An 18428-nucleotide genomic window follows, 5' to 3' on the forward strand; every position below is an offset into this window, starting at 1 on the left:
TATAATCCGGCTCTCTCACCAGGTTCAGTAACGCGCTAAATCTAGGCCTGCCCAATTAGTCCGCTGCAGTCGTTTGTGATAGAGTGGTTCATTTCGTTCTAATGTCGCTAGGCCCTGAACGATCAATTTTATATTTCCTATTGTTTTTTCTTTGTCGCACTCTCAAATTCTTCTCTAAAATTCATCTTGTCTTGCCAGTAATGCGAGACTCATGTAAAGAAGAATAATATTACCTGTAATTACTGTATATGGCGTCACCGTAAGAAAAACAGACGATGAATGCGAAGATCGACTTTTGCCGTCGTATCACTGAATAATGAAGTGAAACTATTTACAGACTCCATACAGAATTTTTGGTTAAATGTGGATGTAAACTCATTCGTGATCTAAAATCTTAAATTCTCTGAGACTTTCGATTGATTCTTTGATGAGACAAAAACATGCAGGTACAAGGGTCAGTTTTGTCCGAGATGTGTTAAGGATCTTAGCCACTGAAATGTTTTGTTCTGGCTCAACTTGATGTTTGTAGCAAACATCGCGAACTGTTATCTTCATCGTAGAGGACGGGTTGTGCTTCAGTGAGTCATTTTTGCTCATGACTGTGTGAAACACATATGCTAGTCATATTTGTGATCAAGCGATGGTTCACGTCATTTTTATGTGTTTTAAACTAAACCATTTTAGCGATTGAACTTGAAGGTGGTGTGTATCGGCGAGTGAAACAGATGATAATGGACTGTAGAACAGTTCTGGAAATGTGTGTTTATAACCATTCATTATTCACATAATTGAAGCGTTGAACTGAGGACTATAATATTTTCAAATGTATTGCAAATAAAACATTCGGAACAATCTATGTTTGTGTTATGGCTTATTTTGTGTAGTAACTCCGTATCATCTCTTATTTATTTCATCTGAGACTCGTCTTCTGACGGAAATGAGTTTCTCCCTACTTGTTCTTAATTTACAAGAAAGATAAGTTACGTATTGTGTTCACAGTTGCCATGATTTTTTTTTTTTTTTTCCTAACGGTTTAACATCGCACTAACACATCGAAGATTTTCGGCAACGCACGTAATGAATTCGAAATTGTCCGGCTCCACGGCTAAATGGTTAGCGTGCTGGCCTTTGGCCACTGCGAGTATCGGGTTCGATTCCCGGCAGGGTCGGGTATTTTATCCATGATTGGTTAATTCCATAGACACGGGGGCTGGGCGTATGTGTCGTCTTCATCATCATTTCATCACCATCACGACGCGCAGGTCGCCTACGGGAGTCAATTCAAAAGTCTTGCACCCGGCAAGTCGAACTTGTCCTCGGACACTCCCAGCACTAAAAGCCATACGCCATTTCACTTCATTTTTTTTCAATTTGATGTAATTCAGAATGTGTAGGAAACAATGTATAACAGCTCTTAAACACTAAAGGAAGGTTAATAACCCCTGTGGGTGGGGAACGCAGACGAAGAATACACCCTCGGTATCCCCTACCTGTCTTGAGAGCCGACTAAAAGGGGCAACCAAGGGATGATGGGATTGGAACCATGAGTACGTGTGATTAGTACCATTACATGAAGAACACCATGAGTCAACATTACTTGCGATTAGTACCATTATATGAGGAACGCCATGGGTGTCGGCTTTGCGTGTGATTAGTACCATCGTGTGCATCCCGCCGAGGCGGGGGAGCGGAAGCGCTCGACTACATAGACTGAGAAGGCGCAGTGCGCTGCGCTAAATTGTATTCAGAATGGGTCTGCGTGACCTGTGAGTACTACCACTCTATGAGGAAAACCATGAGTCTACGTTACCTGTGATTAGTACTGTGCCATTATGTGAGGAACACCACGGGATTATGCGTTGCCCGTGATTAGTGCCACTATGTGAGGAACACCATGCGTCTGCGTTGCCTGTGAGTAAAACCATTATGTGAGGAACACCTGGGTCTGTGTTACCTGTGGGTTGTGCCATAATGTGTGGTACACCATGGGTCTGCATTGCCTATGATTAGTACCAATGTGAGGCACACAATGAGTATACGTAGCACGTTATTAATACCACTATGTGAGGAACACCATGGGTCTACGTTGTTGTGAATAGTACCTTTATGTGAGGAACACCATGGGTCTATGTTGCTTGTGAGTAGTACCTTTATGTGAGGAACACCATGGGTCTACGTTGCTTGTGAATGGTACCTTTATGTGAGGAACACCATGGGTCTACGTTGCTTGTGAATAGTACCTTTATGCGAGGAACACCATGGGTCTACGTTGCTTGTGAGTAGTACCTTTATTTGAGGAACACCATGGGGTTGTGTTACCTGTGAGAAGTACCTTTATGTGACATACCATGGGGTTGTGTTACCTGTGAGTAGTACCTTTATGTGAGGAACACCATGGGGTTGTGTTAACTGTGAGTAGTACCTTTATGTGACATACCATGGGGTTGTGTTACCTGTGAGCAGTACCTTTATGTGAGGAACACCATGGGGCTGTGTTACCTGTGAGTAGTACCTTTATGTGACATACCATGGGGTTGTGTTACCTGTGAGCAGTACCTTTATGTGAGGAACACCATGGGGCTGTGTTACCTGTGAGTAGTACCTTTATGTGAGGAACACCATGGGGTTGTGTTACCTGTGAGTAGTACCTTTATGTGAGGAACACCATGGGGTTGTGTTACCTGTGAGTAGTACCTTTATGTGAGGAACACCATGGGGTTGTGTTACCTGTGAGTAGTACCTTTATGTGAGGAACACCATGGGGCTGTGTTACCTGTGAGTAGTACCTTTATGTGACATACCATGGGGTTGTGTTACCTGTGAGCAGTACCTTTATGTGAGGAACACCATGGGGCTGTGTTACCTGTGAGTAGTACCTTTATGTGAGGAACACCATGGGGTTGTGTTACCTGTGAGTAGTACCTTTATGTGATATACCATGGGGTTGTGTTACCTGTGAGTAGTACCTTTATGTGACATACCATGGGGTTGTGTTACCTGTGAGTAGTACCTTTATGTGAGGAACACCATGGGTCTACGTTGCTTGTGAATGGTACCTTTATGTGAGGAACACCATGGGTCTACGTTGCTTGTGAATGGTACCTTTATGTGAGGAACACCATGGGTCTACGTTGCTTGTGAATAGTACCTTTATGTGAGGAACACCATGGGTCTACGTTGCTTGTGAGTAGTACCTTTATGTGAGGAACACCATGGGGTTGTGTTACCTGTGAGTAGTACCTTTATGTGAGGAACACCATGGGGTTGTGTTACCTGTGAGTAGTACCTTTATGTGAGGAACACCATGGGGTTGTGTTACCTGTGAGTAGTACCTTTATGTGACATACCGTGGGGTTGTGTTACCTGTGAGTAGTACCTTTATGTGAGGAACACCATGGGGTTGTGTTACCTGTGAGTAGTACCTTTATGTGACATACCATGGGGTTGTGTTACCTGTGAGTAGTACCTTTATGTGAGGAACACCATGGGGTTGTGTTACCTGTGAGTAGTACCTTTATGTGAGGAACACCATGGGGTTGTGTTACCTGTGAGTAGTACCTTTATGTGAGGAACACCATGGGGTTGTGTTACCTGTGAGCAGTACCTTTATGTGAGGAACACCATGGGGTTGTGTTACCTGTGAGTAGTACCTTTATGTGAGGAACACCATGGGGTTGTGTTACCTGTGAGTAGTACCTTTATGTAAGGAACACCATGGGGTTGTGTTACCTGTGAGCAGTACCTTTATGTGAGGAACACCATGGGGTTGTGTTACCTGTGAGTAGTACCTTTATGTGAGGAACACCATGGGGTTTTGTTACCTGTGAGCAGTACCTTTATGTGACATACCATGGGGTTGTGTTACCTGTGAGCAGTACCTTTATGTGAGGAACACCATGGGGTTGTGTTACCTGTGAGCAGTACCTTTATGTGAGGAACACCATGGGGTTGTGTTACCTGTGAGTAGTACCTTTATGTGAGGAACACCATGGGGTTGTGTTACCTGTGTGTAGTACCTTTATGTGACATACCATGGGGTTGTGTTACCTGTGAGTAGTACCTTTATGTGAGGAACACCATGGGGCTGTGTTACCTGTGAGTAGTACCTTTATGTGACATACCATGGGGTTGTGTTACCTGTGAGTAGTACCTTTATGTGACATACCATGGGGCTGTGTTACCTGTGAGTAGTACCTCTATGTGAGGAACACCATGAGTTTACGTTACTTGTGATCAGTACCACTATATGAGGAATACCACGGTTCTCCTTTACCATTGATTAATACCATTATGCCGGACCAGTGACCTGGATTTTGGACCCCTTTGGACAACAAGCATCATCTCAGAAAATGAGGCATGGTAATTTTTCATCCTCATCCGTGTTAGATTCTAGTCAGTGGATACATTTTGAAGTTTTAATTATCGTTGTATTTCATTGCACCTCCTACCGTTAGGTGCCGATGACTCGGCTGATAGACCCCTTTAACCAACAATCATCATCATCATCATCATCAGTAGAAGAAGAAGAAGAAGAAGAAGAAGAAGAAGAAGAAGAAGAAGATTAATGAAATGTGAATACAGCCAATGGTGCTGCCTCTAAATTATTTGACCGAGCTCGATAGCTGCAGTCGCTTAAGTGCGACCAGTATCAAGTATTCGTGAGATAGTAGGTTCGAACCCCACTGTTGGCAGCCCTGAAAATGGTTTTCCGTGGTTTCCCATTTTCACACCAGGCAAATGCTGGGGCTGTACCTTAATTAAGACCACGGTCACTTCCTTCCCACTCCTAGCCCTTTCCTGTCCCATCGTCGCCGTAAGACCTATCTGTGTCGGTGCAACGTAAAACAACAACAACAACTAAATTATTTGAGGGAGACATGGAACTAAAGATCGCTCGGTTGTGCATTCATTAGGCCTTTACTCATGCAAACGTTATTATTTTTTAGTATAATTAGAATCAATTAGGCTTTTGGGTGAGTTGTCTGTCCCTTTTGCTTGAACATATTCGAAATCACGAAACTTTCAATTTTTGGACTATCTAGGGCAGGGTGATAGTAGTTGTGGTGATAATTGTTTTAAGGTGAAGTACAGTTGGACAAGGAAGAAAAAAGGAGCCCTGTCCTTGGAAGTATGAAGGCATCTACAAAGGAAAGGAAAGGAACATGACACGAAGGTGATGATAGTGGTAGTGATTGTTGTTTTAAGAGAAAGTGAGCAACCCAACCAGAGGTATCGTATCAGGTATCATTTCATGCCATTTTCTATGCCTTTTCACCCGCGACTAGCTTACGGGCCGAATCAACGAAAGAAGGGTCTCGTAAATCTAATACCGTCGGGGTTGGAAGGGACAGGAGTTGACCAAGGGAGGCTGGATAAGAATGTTGATAGTTGTGGCGGTGATTATTGTTTACCGAAGCCGTCTACAGTTAAAGCCGGAATGTACGCTTTGCAACGCTGTACCTATTTGTCAAGTGGAGGCCAAGAGAAAAGGGAGCGTGGCCGACTTTGAATGACTTCGCCCGAATTCAGTATATTTAGAGCAGCACGATAATTATGATAAATGCACGCTCTTCGTAAAATTATACTAAGAAACACATCAGTAAATTAGCTTACTGAAGTTAGAAATACGCATTTTACGTTTAATAAAAACAAAACATTTAAAGAACAGTACCACAAACCCAATGTTTGTGGAGTGTTGACAGCTTTATCATTGCTGGCATACCTCTGGTTCTTAACTTTCTATAAGACTTGGGAGAAAGAAGACGAGCTCCGAGCTCTCGGTGGAGAGATAGCGTGGAATGACTTCAGTAGACGAATAAGTTTGAGGGTGTCTTTAAAAGTAAGAAAGATCACAATATGAAGATAAAGCTGGAATTCAAGAGGACAAATTGAGGCAAATATTCGTTTATAGGAAGGGGAGTTAGGGATTGGAATAACTTACCAACGGAGATGTTCAATAAATTTCCAATTTCTTTGCAATCATTTAAGAAAAGGCTAGGAAAACAACAGATAGGGAATCTGCCACCTGGGTGACTGATTATTTAACATGACGTTTCAAAATGTAGACAATGAACAATCTATCAGACCACTATTGTCACGCCCACAATAACCACGTTCAAACCAGAACTGTTGATTTTCATCTCTTCCTAAATCAGCTCTGGGCCTGGCTGAGTGGCTCAGACGGTTAAGGCGCTGGTCTTCTGGCCCCAGCTTGGTATGTTCGATCCTGGCTCAGTCCTGTTGTATTTGTAGGTGCTCTAATAAGTCAGTCTCGAATCGGTCGATTTACTGGCACGTAAAATAACTCATGAGGGACTACATTCCGGCACCTCGGCGTCCCAGAAAATCGTAGAAAATTTGGTTAGTGGAACGTAAAGACAATAACATTATTTAAAACAGCTCTGGATAGAGAGAAGAGAACTTATTTATAATTTTCACCATCCAGATAGTACTTCCTTTTAGTCTTCAGACACCAGCAAGGTAAGTAATGCTGTCACTGTTACACAGGCACACACAACACAATATAATGGCACCACTAACCCACCTTTCTGAAGTTCTTCAAAATAGGCGTCATCTGTTTCATTACTCTCTAGGAACTCTGAACATGTATCACAGCTTATCCTTCTGGATATTGTGAATGTAGACGGCTATGGGAAGTAGGCTACAACCGGGCAACCATCCTGTATTAACACTAATCAGAGGGAAAGATGGAAGGGGTTCGACACTTCGAAAAATAAAGGTATCGGCCAAAGAAAGGCAAGAGCCATGAAGGGCGTGAAAATTATAAACTCCCTAGGCACCGAATGCTCTAAACCGTCGGGGTCGAAAAAGAACAAAGAGTTGACTTAGCGTGATCGGATAGGATAGATGAAAGTAAGGGACTTCGCACAAATAAGTGGAAGCAATGCGAGGACTCAGCTTAGTTCCCCGTGGTCGCCATCCCACGCTCCCAAGTTAAGAGCCCTGGGGCGGAATGTTGAAAGTAAGGAATCGGACACAAGTGGAAACAATGTCATAGTCGGTTATGGGCTCCATTGCCCCTAGTTGAGAGCTCCTTGAATGGCCTCGAAGGGCGTGAAGATGAAAAACTCCCTAGGCCTCGAATGCTCTCATGCCGTCCGGCGTGGAAAAGAAAAAGATCTGATCAAGGGAGGTTGGATAGATCAAAGTGAGGAACCTGGCACATGTAAGTGGAAGCAAAGCCAGGATTCAGCTAAGAACTCCATGAACGCCAATGCACTCTCCCAAGTTGAGAGCTGTTTGTGTACTCCTTTCAGTCGTTTCTTACAACAGGCGGTGGATACTGTGTTCTACAGCCCCCACCCACATCATTGAAGAAATCTCTTGGATTTAATTGGCAAAGCGCTCTGCTAAAGGGATTGTGAAGATGCGTTCTCTGCAGCTATACAACAACTTATCCGTCAGCGGCGGGTACAACAGCTAACAGACTATACCATATTCAGGCAATTAGTACCACCCACTTTGCGAGACGTATGGCCCTCAGGGGATCCTGCCATTGCTCCTACTTAAGAAAGAGTGTTGTACCTTGACCATGGTGTACTTAGGAATACTTTTTTTTCGAATTGTGCTGCTATCTAGCCAGCTCAAACTCAACCAAACTGTAAAAAAATCCTAGTAGTTGTTTACATCAAAAGTAAATATTTAGCTCCTTTTTATGCTTTGCAACGAAGAAACGAAATTGTATTTGTTAGTATAACCACCTACAGTGTGTTTCTTATCATCTGGTGTTAAAATTCATATGCTGACTTTAGTGGTTTATAACCTCTGACTTAGGTAGCCAAATTTGTTGAAACTCTTATAAACAATGCACACCCTGTCATTTAAATGGCATAAGTATATTGTTTACTGATATGGCCTTGTAATAGTACTCAACATGGCTTAGCTGTGTTGATATTGCTACACGGCTGAAAGCAACGGGAAACTACAGCCGCAACTAACTCCCTAGGACATGGCGCTCTCTTTCTCTCTCTGTATAAATGAAGTACTGATGATGGCTTCCTCCCGGGTAAAATATTCCGGAGGTAAACTAGTCCCCCATTCGGATCTCCGGGTGGGGACTACACGAGACGGGGCGATCATCGGGAAGATGGATACTGACATTCTGCGAGTCGGAGCGTGGCATGTTAGAAGTTTGAATCGTTGTGGTAGATTAGAGAATCTGAAAAGGGAGATGCATAGACTAAAGTTAGCTGTAGTTGGTATAAGTGAAGTACGTTGGCAGGAAGAACAGGATTTTTGGTCAGGCGACTACCGAATTATCAACACAAAATCAAACAGAGGAAATCCAGGAGTTGGTTTAATAATGCATAGAAAATAGGGCAGCGGGTAAGCTACTACGACCAGCATAGTGAATTATTGTCGTCAAGATAGACACCAAACCAATGCCCACCACAATAGTGCAGGTCTATAAGCTTACTAGCTCAGCGGATGAGGAGGAAATCGAAAGAACATATGAAGAGATAGAAGATTTAATACAATATGTAAAAGGTGACGAGAATCTAATTGTGATGGGAGACTGGAATGCAGTGGTAGGTCAAGGAAGAGAAGGTAATACAGTAGGAGAATTCGGATTGGGACAAAGGAACGAAAGAGGAAGTCGACTGGTTGAATTCTGCACTGATCATAATTTAGTCCTCGCCAATACTTGGTTCAAACACCACAAACGACGGCTTTATAAGTGGACGAGACCTGGAGACACTGGAAGGTATCAAATAGACTTCATTATGATTAGGGATAGATTCAGAAACCAGGTGTTGGATTGCAAAACTTTCCCAGGAGCAGACGTGGACTCTGACCACAACTTGTTGGTCATGAAATGCTATCTGAAGCTGAAGAAATTGAAGAAAGAAAAGAATGCAAAGAGATGGTATCTAGACAAGTTGAAGGAAAAGAGTACGAGGGATTGTTTCAAGGAACATGTTGCAAAAGGACTAAAAGGAAACACAACAGACGAAGAGTTGATAGTCATGAAAAATGAAGTCGTCAGGGCTGCTGAAGAAATGTTAGGAAGGAACAAAAGATCAACTAAAAATCAGTAGATAACTCAGGAGATAATAGACCTGATTGATGAGCGACGAAAGTACAAGAATGCTAGAAATGAAGAGGGCAGAAAAGAATACAGGCGATTAAAGAATTAAGTGGATATAAAGTGCAAGGTAGCTAAGGAAGACTGCCTGAAGGAAAAGTGCAAGGATGTCGAAGGTTGTATGGTCCTAGGAAAGGTAGATGCTGCATACAGGAAAATCAAGGAAACCTTTGAAGAAAGGAAATCTAGGTGTATGAGTATTAAGAGCTCAGATGGAAAGCCACTTCTAGGGAAAGAAGATAAAGCAGAAAGATGGCAGGAACATATCCAACAGTTGTATTAAGGTGAAGATGTAGATAATTGGTTCTGGAACAAGAAGAGGCTGTTGATGCTGATGAAATGGGGGACCCAATTTTGAGGTCAGAGCTTGACAGAGCTGTGAGCGACCTAAGTATGAACAAGGCACCTGGAATTGATGATATTCCCTCTGAATTACTGACTGCCTCAGGAGAAACCAGCATGACGAGGTTATTCCATTTAGTGTGTAAGATGTATGAGACAGGAGAAGTCCCATTCGATTTTCGGCAGAATGTTGTTATACCTATTCCCAAGAAATCCGGTGCTGACAGGTGTGAAAGCTATCGCACCGTTAGTTTAGTATCTCTTGCCTGCAAAATTTTAACACGTATTATTTACAGAAGAATGGAAAAAAAAAAAAGGTTGAAGCTAAGTTGGGAGAAGATCAATTTGGCTTCAGAAGAAATGTAGGAACACGTGAAGCAATCCTTACTTTACGTCTGATCTTAGAGGATCGAATCATGAAGGACAAGCCCACGTACATGGCATTCGTAGATCTAGAAAAGGCATTCGATAATGTTGATTGAACCAAGCTATTTAAGATTCTGAAGGTGATTGGGATCAGACACCGAGAACGAATAATTATCTACAATCTGTATAAAAATCAGTCTGCAGTGATAAGAATCGAGGGCTTTGAAAAAGAAGCAGCGATCCAGAAAGGAGTGAGGCAAGGCTGTAGTTTGCCTCCCCTCCTCTTCTATGTTTACATAGAACAGGCAGTAAAGGAAATCAAAGAGGAATTTGGAACGGGAATCACAATCCAAGGAGAGGAAATCAGAACCTTGAGATTTGCCGGTGATATTGTTATTTTATCTGAGACTGCAGAAGGTCTCGAGAAGCTGCTGAATGGTATGGACGAAGTCTTGAATAAGGAGTACAAGATGAAAATAAGCAAGTCCAAAACAAAAGTAATGGAGTGCAGGCGAACGAAGGCAGGTGATGCAGGAAATATTAAATTAGGAAATGAAGTCTTAAAGGAAGTATATGAATATTGTTACTTGGGTAGTAAAATAACTAACGATGGCAGAAGTAAGAAGGACATAAAATGCAGATTAGTACAAGCAAGGAAGTGCTTTCTTAAGAAAAGAAATTTGCTCACTTCAAACATTGATATAGGAATTAGAAAGATGTTTTTGAATACTTTCGTGTGAAGCGTGGCATTGTATGGAAGTGAAACATGGACGATAACTAGCTCAGAAAGAAAGAGAATAGAAGCTTTTGAAATGTGGTGTTACAGAAGAATGCTGAAGGTGAGATGGATAGATCGAATCACAAATAAAGAGATACTGACTCGAATTGGCGAGAGGAGATCGATTTGGCTAAATTTGACAAGAAGAAGAGATAGAATGATAGGAGACATCTTAAGACACCCAGGACTTGTACAGTTGGTTTTTGAAGGAAGTGTAGGTGGTAAGAACGGTAGGGGTAGACCAAGGTATGAATATGACAAGCAGATTAGAGCAGATGTAGGATTCAGTAGTTACGTAGAAATGAAAAGGTTAGCACAGGATAGGGTGGCATAGAGAGCTGCATCAAACCAGACTATGGACTGATGAATCAAATAACAACAAGGATATTGCTGTTAATACAGCATCATAAGAAGCTCCCTCTGTAGATTTGTGGTAGAGTGACGTACTCCGGATTCCAAGATAGCGGGTTCAAATCCGACAGAGGCAGTCGCCTCTTAGTTCCATAGAGTTGGACGTCAAAGAATCGCCCAACAAGCCGTTCAAGTACTGATGTTTTATATAGAAGAGACACTGCAATTTCCAAAATGAAACTAACATGCCATATTTGTAGATTTCTCAAAGGCTTTTGCCCAACAGTATTAAAGGAAAAACTAGAAAAAGCCCTAAAAGACAAGCAGCTGCTCACAATAATCAGCAACATTTTGACCTATAATAACATTCAAATAGATGATGGAAAATCAAAATCAAATGAAATTATACAAACAAATGGCATATCACAAGCCGACCCAGCAAGCCCCGTTCTGTTCATTGTACCCACAACAGACGGTATATTAATTACTCAAGGCACAGAAGCCAATATCTTTAGGCTATGTATGCAGATGATATAATAACTTTGGCCACAACCGAAGGTCAACTTTAAAAGGCAGTGGATAAATTACACATCTGGGCCAAAGAAAATAAATTCAAGATCAAGGCCCTCCAAATGGTGTTTAAAAAAGGAGGAAGACTAGCATCTGACGAAGAAATCTTCCTAGGAAACACAAGACTGAAAATAGACAACGAGGTCAAGTACCTAATAATAACACTGCAGACAACAGAAACTTCATTTCGGACACACATAAGAGCAAGGGCAACAGAATCCATCAAAAGCATATACACTGTAAAGAACTTGAGCAGACTTTCCATCAAGAGAGCCATGGCTCTATTGCAAGCAAAAAATGCGTCCAATTGCTACCCATAGGTTAAAAGATTAACAGACCTCAAATGCTTCGAAAAAGTAAAATCAAGGTTTCTTAAAAGAATGCTAGGAGTCGCCATCACAGCTCCATGTGGGCTTGTCTATGATTTGGCAAAGGAACCCTTACTCATTGAAAAGCTTCGAACAAGATTATATCTTCCGTCAACCCAAGCGGAACAGGAACTTCATTTTTTTTTTTTTTTTTTTTTTTTTTTTGCTTTACGTCGCACCGACACAGATAGGTCTTATGGCGACGATGGGAGAGGAAATCGCTAGGAATGGGAAGGAAGCGGCCGTGGCTTTAATTAAGGTACAGCCCCAGCATTTGCCTGGTGTGAAAATGGGAAACCACGGAAAACCATTTTCAGGGCTGCCGATAGTGGGGTTCGAACGTACTATCTCCCGAATACTGGATACTGGCCGCAATTAAGCGACTGCAGCTATCGAGCTCGGTCAGGAACTTCTTGACATGAGGAGAGATAAGAGAAATAAGACATGGACAAATGTTTACACTACGGATGCCATGATGAACAGGAATTGGGTAAAGAAAAACCAAGAGTTAAGACACATATTTACGAGGTTGTCTGTCCATATTTTTCATCATAAAATATACAGAAACAAAAAATACCACGACCAAAATGAAAATTGCGTGTGCCAATTGCATGAAAGTGTTCTAGATATCACATTACCGAATACGCAAAAGGAAGCAGATCCCCGAGGGCCTCCAGCAAAGAATAAACAATTATAGTTTTCCGATTAAGGCTTTTGTACTCTCTTTGCACAATTCTGCTCTGTACCTTCTTAATTGTCAACGTTTCGAAAATTAAAGTCAATGAAAAAGGTTAAGTGATCTAAAATATGTCATTGCTTATGGCCCTTCTTGGAAATCAACGTCCAACAAGATGGCGGACATAAGTAGATAGTGGCTTGTTTTCTTAACGTTTGGTAGTAGTCAGTTTCAACGTCAGGTTGTAAAGTACAGCGTCATATGCCTCCAGTATGGATTTAACTATCGAAAACGAATACACATATCGAGAGACAGAGAAAACGGTGTGAGTTACAAACTACTATTATCATTAAACAAAGCGCAGTGCTTACTAAAGGACATTAAAGTAATTAAATATATGTAATTAAAGTATTCAAGTTCTTCAAGCCTTTAAATCGTGAAAATGCCAGCATTTCGCGTCAGTGCGGCTACGGTTTCTTCAGCGGGATGGATTGCCGCACCTTTCCAAGACAGGTGACTGCGTTGAGACATGACAATAAGCCTCATTTGGAGCACACCCAGCGAAGAGTGTCAGTGTAGTAGGGAAGATGGTACCTCGACTTACTGTAAATGCCTACCTTGAATAAAATCGGTGAAATGAAATGATTGTTCCCTTCTGGGATATGTAATAATTGTATTGAATTATGTATTAATATGTTTTAATATTTACTTTCAAAATATTATTAGTTGACTTGAGAAACCTAGGCTACATTAACGCTATGGCGTGATCTTACAATAGTTGATATGCATCATTTACAAAGTAATGGTCATATGTCGTAATCGAAATATTTTATCATGAGGTTCAATTTGTTAGAAGCGTTGAGGTAGAAGCATATTCAAAATCTGAGAGTAAATAAAATGGTGCCAATTTTCCTTTGGGAAAAATCAAATGATCATAAATATGGCTTTCAATAAGTCAAACTCAAAATGGTAATGATTCATTTATTTGCATTTAACGAAAGTTTTCGAAAGACAACTGTATGGAATTTGGAGTCGACAAGTGGAAGATTCAGTGATTCGAAAGGGAGAAACTAGCTCATGGCCTTTGAAACTGCCAAGAATGAAATAATCAGTTCCCTAGAACAGGGCCTCTCAGTGTGCATGCGCCTGGTACATGCACTGTGTACGGTGTAAAAGACAACTTCGCTTGGTTGACCAGAGTGCAGACCCCCACTCCTCGATTTGGAGCAATAGCGCTGTCTCTCTCTTTCCCCACGTCTTTCTCGCTCGCTCTCCCTGTCTCCCTCTTCCTCACTTGCTCCGTAGCGCTCCAAATCCCAGCTGAGTTGAGCCGAGCTTAGCCGAGTAGCCCAGAGACGAAGCGTTGTTCCGAGCCGAGCCGAGCGGGACCGATGCACTGTGCACAGGAACACTGCGCCGCTTTTTGCACGCGTGATATTTTGGGCGTTTGAGAGGCCCTGCTCTAGAATGTGATACGATGAGACTTCTTTTATAAAATAGCCTTCTATGTGTGTCTCAGTCATCAGTACTATGGCTAATTAAGTACATTTTAAAAAATCAACAGTTCTAGCCATTCAGGCAAGCAACTCAATCTTGAAAACATCCTAAGGATGCTAAGGAAGCTACGATGTTTAGGTAAATACAATATGATAAATATAATAATTTTCTCATAAAAATTACAATCTTTTTCTTAATCACCGTTATCCGGTCAATTAGTTTAGCAGTTTGCCTTTTTCTACCACTACGAGTGCTAATGTGAGTCAGTGCATTGTTTCACTTAAGCAGCATTACGATCACTAACGTGTAGTCAATGCAGAGTTTTACTTCAGCCGTTACAACTGCATTCGGTGTGGACAACATTTAAAAAATCGAAAAACGCCTGGGGGTATTAAACCAAGGAACACATTACAGAAAGAATTATGTAAATAAGTTAATTTGGCTAGGACTTGAATAAAAAAAGAAAACGAGTAAAGAAACGAGCAATTTTAGGCTGTTTTTTCCGAAATAGAGTTTGATAGAGTTATCCGAGACTCACAATTTTAAACCTTTCAGGGACCTTTAGCCCTTCAACTTTCGGCACAATTGAGGAAAGTGCTTAATTTTACGTTTTTCATAGTATGGGGACCCCTACTTTTTCTGCTAAGAAATTTTTTCAACATTAAAATATAAATTTCTACAGTAGTTACTATTCTTTGCTGTATTCATTCGAAGTTTTAGTTCTTTTCTTTTATTTCGCACCGTTCGCCGCATAGGGTACACAAGCAATCGTCTTTCACTGTATGATATCGGCGGTTGCACATTGTTTATGATGAAACCCATACACGGGTCTCCTTTTATTACAGTGGTACCAGTATACAACCGGGCGAGTTGGCCGTGCGGTTAGGGGCCGCGCAGCTGTGAACTTGCATCCGGATTCGAACCCCACTGTCGGCAGCCCTGAAGATGGTTTCCCGTGGTTTCCCATTTTCACACCAGGGGCTGTAGCTTAATGAAGGACACGGCCGCTTCCTTCCCACTCCTAATCCTTTTCTATCCCATCGTGGCCACAAGCCCTAGCTGTGTCGGTGCGACGTAACCCGAATTATTTAAAAAAATCAAGTTGAAGTTTGCTACTAGCAACACGCAACACGTACCTGAGCTCCTGGTTTGAACCCGTCCATTTTCTCTCCACCATGGCTTCATTTGAATAAAATTCAAGCCAGAGTTCTTCCTATCTTCAAGAATCTGTGTACTTTGTCCTATTAGTAACCGTTGATGGATGGCCATGACCGAGGTTCATTTTTATGATCATTTGACTTTTGCAAAGAGAAAAGTTGTTTCCTTTTTGTTTACATTATCTTCCTTTACGTAGCTGATTAATTCATTAGGATAATGGAAGAGACCCTAGATAATCTTGATGTTCATGTGGATTCACATGGGAAATTAAAGCTTTTTCGAGAATGTGGAACTCCAGCGGCAACCAACGTCAGAGAAGTGTGCAGTAAGTTTTCTGAAACACTCTTGAAATACCGTCAGTGTATGGACAATTTTATCCAAAAGTTAATGACCACATCCCGGGACATTCTAGCAGAGAAGAGAAGTGTGATGACCTCCCGTATCCTTCTGGAGCATGAACTAAGAAGGAGAGACTCAAAACGACAAGAAATTCAGACCTTGATCAATGAGCGCGAGATGGAATATCGCCGCCTTGAAGTATACCTGGTGTCCCTCAAGAAGATCGAAGAAGATCAGTTAACTCTCCTGAATCAATACTAGAAGTGATACTTCTGTGTTTGATGCGATTAGAATTCTTTTAATATATTTATTATAGTTAACATTTATCAAATCTCTTTCATGTGTTGTATGTATGTATGTATGTATGTATGTATGTAGAGCCCTCAGCCGGACGGCTTAAACTATCATGGAGATCCCATGGCAACCTATAATAATAATTTCGTGTGGCTATTTCTAGCCGAGTGCAGCCCTTGTGAGGCAGATCCTCCGATGAGGGTGGATGGCATCTGCCATGTGTAGGTAACTGCGTGTTATTGTTGTGGAGGATAGTGTTATGTGTGGTGTGTGAGTTGCAGGGATGTTGGGGAGAGCACAAACACCCAGCCCCCGGGCCATTGGAATTAACCATTGAAGGTTAAAATCCCCGACCCGACCGGGAATCGAACCCGGGACCCTCTGGACAGAAGGCCAGTACGCTGACCATTCAGCCAACGAGCCGGACCCAGCCAATCTGAAAAGGTATACGAAAAAATGATAAGTGAGGTAATTTACCGTTATTTTCCTTACCGAGCCAGAAGTTGATATTACATATCAATGTGCTAACAAACCGACATTACAACCTTCCATACCATGCACCACAGAGACTGGCGTTACCCAGCATTGTTCATATGACAGTCACTTTCATGCTGGCAAACTGGAAGATGAGACTAGTAGTAGTAGTAGTAGTAGTAGTAGTAGTAGTAGTAGTAGTAGTTTTATTGTTTTATGGTCAGCGTACTGGCCTTCGATTCAGAGTATTCCGGGTTCGATTCCAGGCCGGGTCGGGGATTTTAACTTTAATTGGTTAATTCCAGTGGTCCGGGGGCAGGGTGTTTGTACTGTCCCCAACATCCCTGCAACTCACACACCACACATAACACTATCCTCCACCACAATAACACGCAGTTACCTACACATGGCAGATCCCGCCCACCCTCATTGGAGGGTCTGCCTTACTAGGGCTGCACTCGGCTAGAAATAGCCACACGAAATTGTATAGTAGTTTTATTGAACCTTAAAGGTTTCCATCCAATACATGGTTCAAATTTGGAATTTGGAATAGCCTAAGCCAATTACAGGATGCAAAAGGACAGTACATTAGAATCTAGTAAACGACATAAAATAAAAAAAAAACCAGCAAAATGAAATAAAATGAAACTAAAATAAAATAAAAGGCAATCATTCCCCATACGCACTGCCATATGGCCCATGATCAACCCTTATAAGTGATCCATAGGCCTTGGCATGCAATGGGCATAATCGGACAAATAAACAGAATAAATGAACAAATTAATAATAATAATAATAATAATAATAATAATAATAATAATAATAATCAAACGAAAAGAAACACGGTTCTCCTTGGACATGCCATGAGGTCCATAGGATACTCCGGAAATGTCAACCCCAGGGCGAGGGTCACCACAGTAGATGAGACTGGAAGTAACATACCAGAAGTCATAGTGCACTATACACGCGGTTTCTCATCAGAGATGTCAGTTTCTGCCTCAGTTAACACTCCTATACTCCTATACCGAGTCTAATCACCACACTTTATGTCTCCTTATGTTTTACTTACCTTCTAGGGCCAGTCCATTAAGCCACCAGAGATTCACAGCTTATACAGGGGTTTTGACAGCCACTGAATCTGAATTGAGTTCGTTGTCGACTGGTTATAGTGATACTCTTGTGGATCCAGCAAGCCTTGCAGTCATCATCAGCTCCATCAGCCAGTGATTTGCAGTGTACAATCGTAGGATCACACAGACTGAAGAAAATGTTCAAAGTTAGCATGTGTGTCTTTTCGTAGAGAAATTTGAGATTGTGATGAATGAGCCGTGTGCGATGACTAGAGTGTCTTCAATTTTTCGTATCTTTCAGTTTGACATGCAAGGGTAAGATTATTTATTTTATTTATTTCGTATGGCATATAAGTTACACATCAGTAAATATAAATTATGCAGGGCTGAGTGGCTCAGACGGTTAAGGCGCTGGCCTTCCAACCCCAACTTGGCAGGTTCGATCCTGGCTCAGTCCGGTGGTATTTGAAGGTGCTCAAATACGACAGCCCCGTGTCGGTAGATTTACTGGCACGTAAAAGAACTCCTGCGGGACTAAATTCCGGCATCTCGGCGTCTCTGATGACCTTAAAAAGTAGTTAGTGGGACGTAAAGCAAATAACATTATTATTATTATTATTATTATTATTATTATTATTATTAATATAAATTATAAAGAGTCTCGATGGACCTAGTAGTTCTGACTGGTCACATACTCCTCACTTTAGATAATAATATAATAATAATAATAATAATAATAATATTTAATGCAGCCAATGGCCATATAATAATACAGCTATAGCCATAGGGGTCAATGTATAGTAGCACTTAACTACTACAGAATTTTATCAGCGAGATTTGTCTGCTTTTGCATTTAATCACATTGGTCACCACAGAGTTTAAACTGGCACAGTTCCAGATTTTATAGTGGAAACCATGGACCGCAAAGTGAGTCATGGTGTGCCTCAGTTCATAGTTAGCCGTTATCCATTCCCTGTTGATCGTCTGTGGAGAAGAAATCTAGCCACATATCTTCCCTTTTGTCCTGAAGTTCCTTTAA

The sequence above is a fragment of the Anabrus simplex genome, chromosome 1, assembly GCF_040414725.1.
Source record: "Anabrus simplex isolate iqAnaSimp1 chromosome 1, ASM4041472v1, whole genome shotgun sequence".
Classification (NCBI taxonomy): Eukaryota; Metazoa; Arthropoda; class Insecta; order Orthoptera; family Tettigoniidae; genus Anabrus; species Anabrus simplex.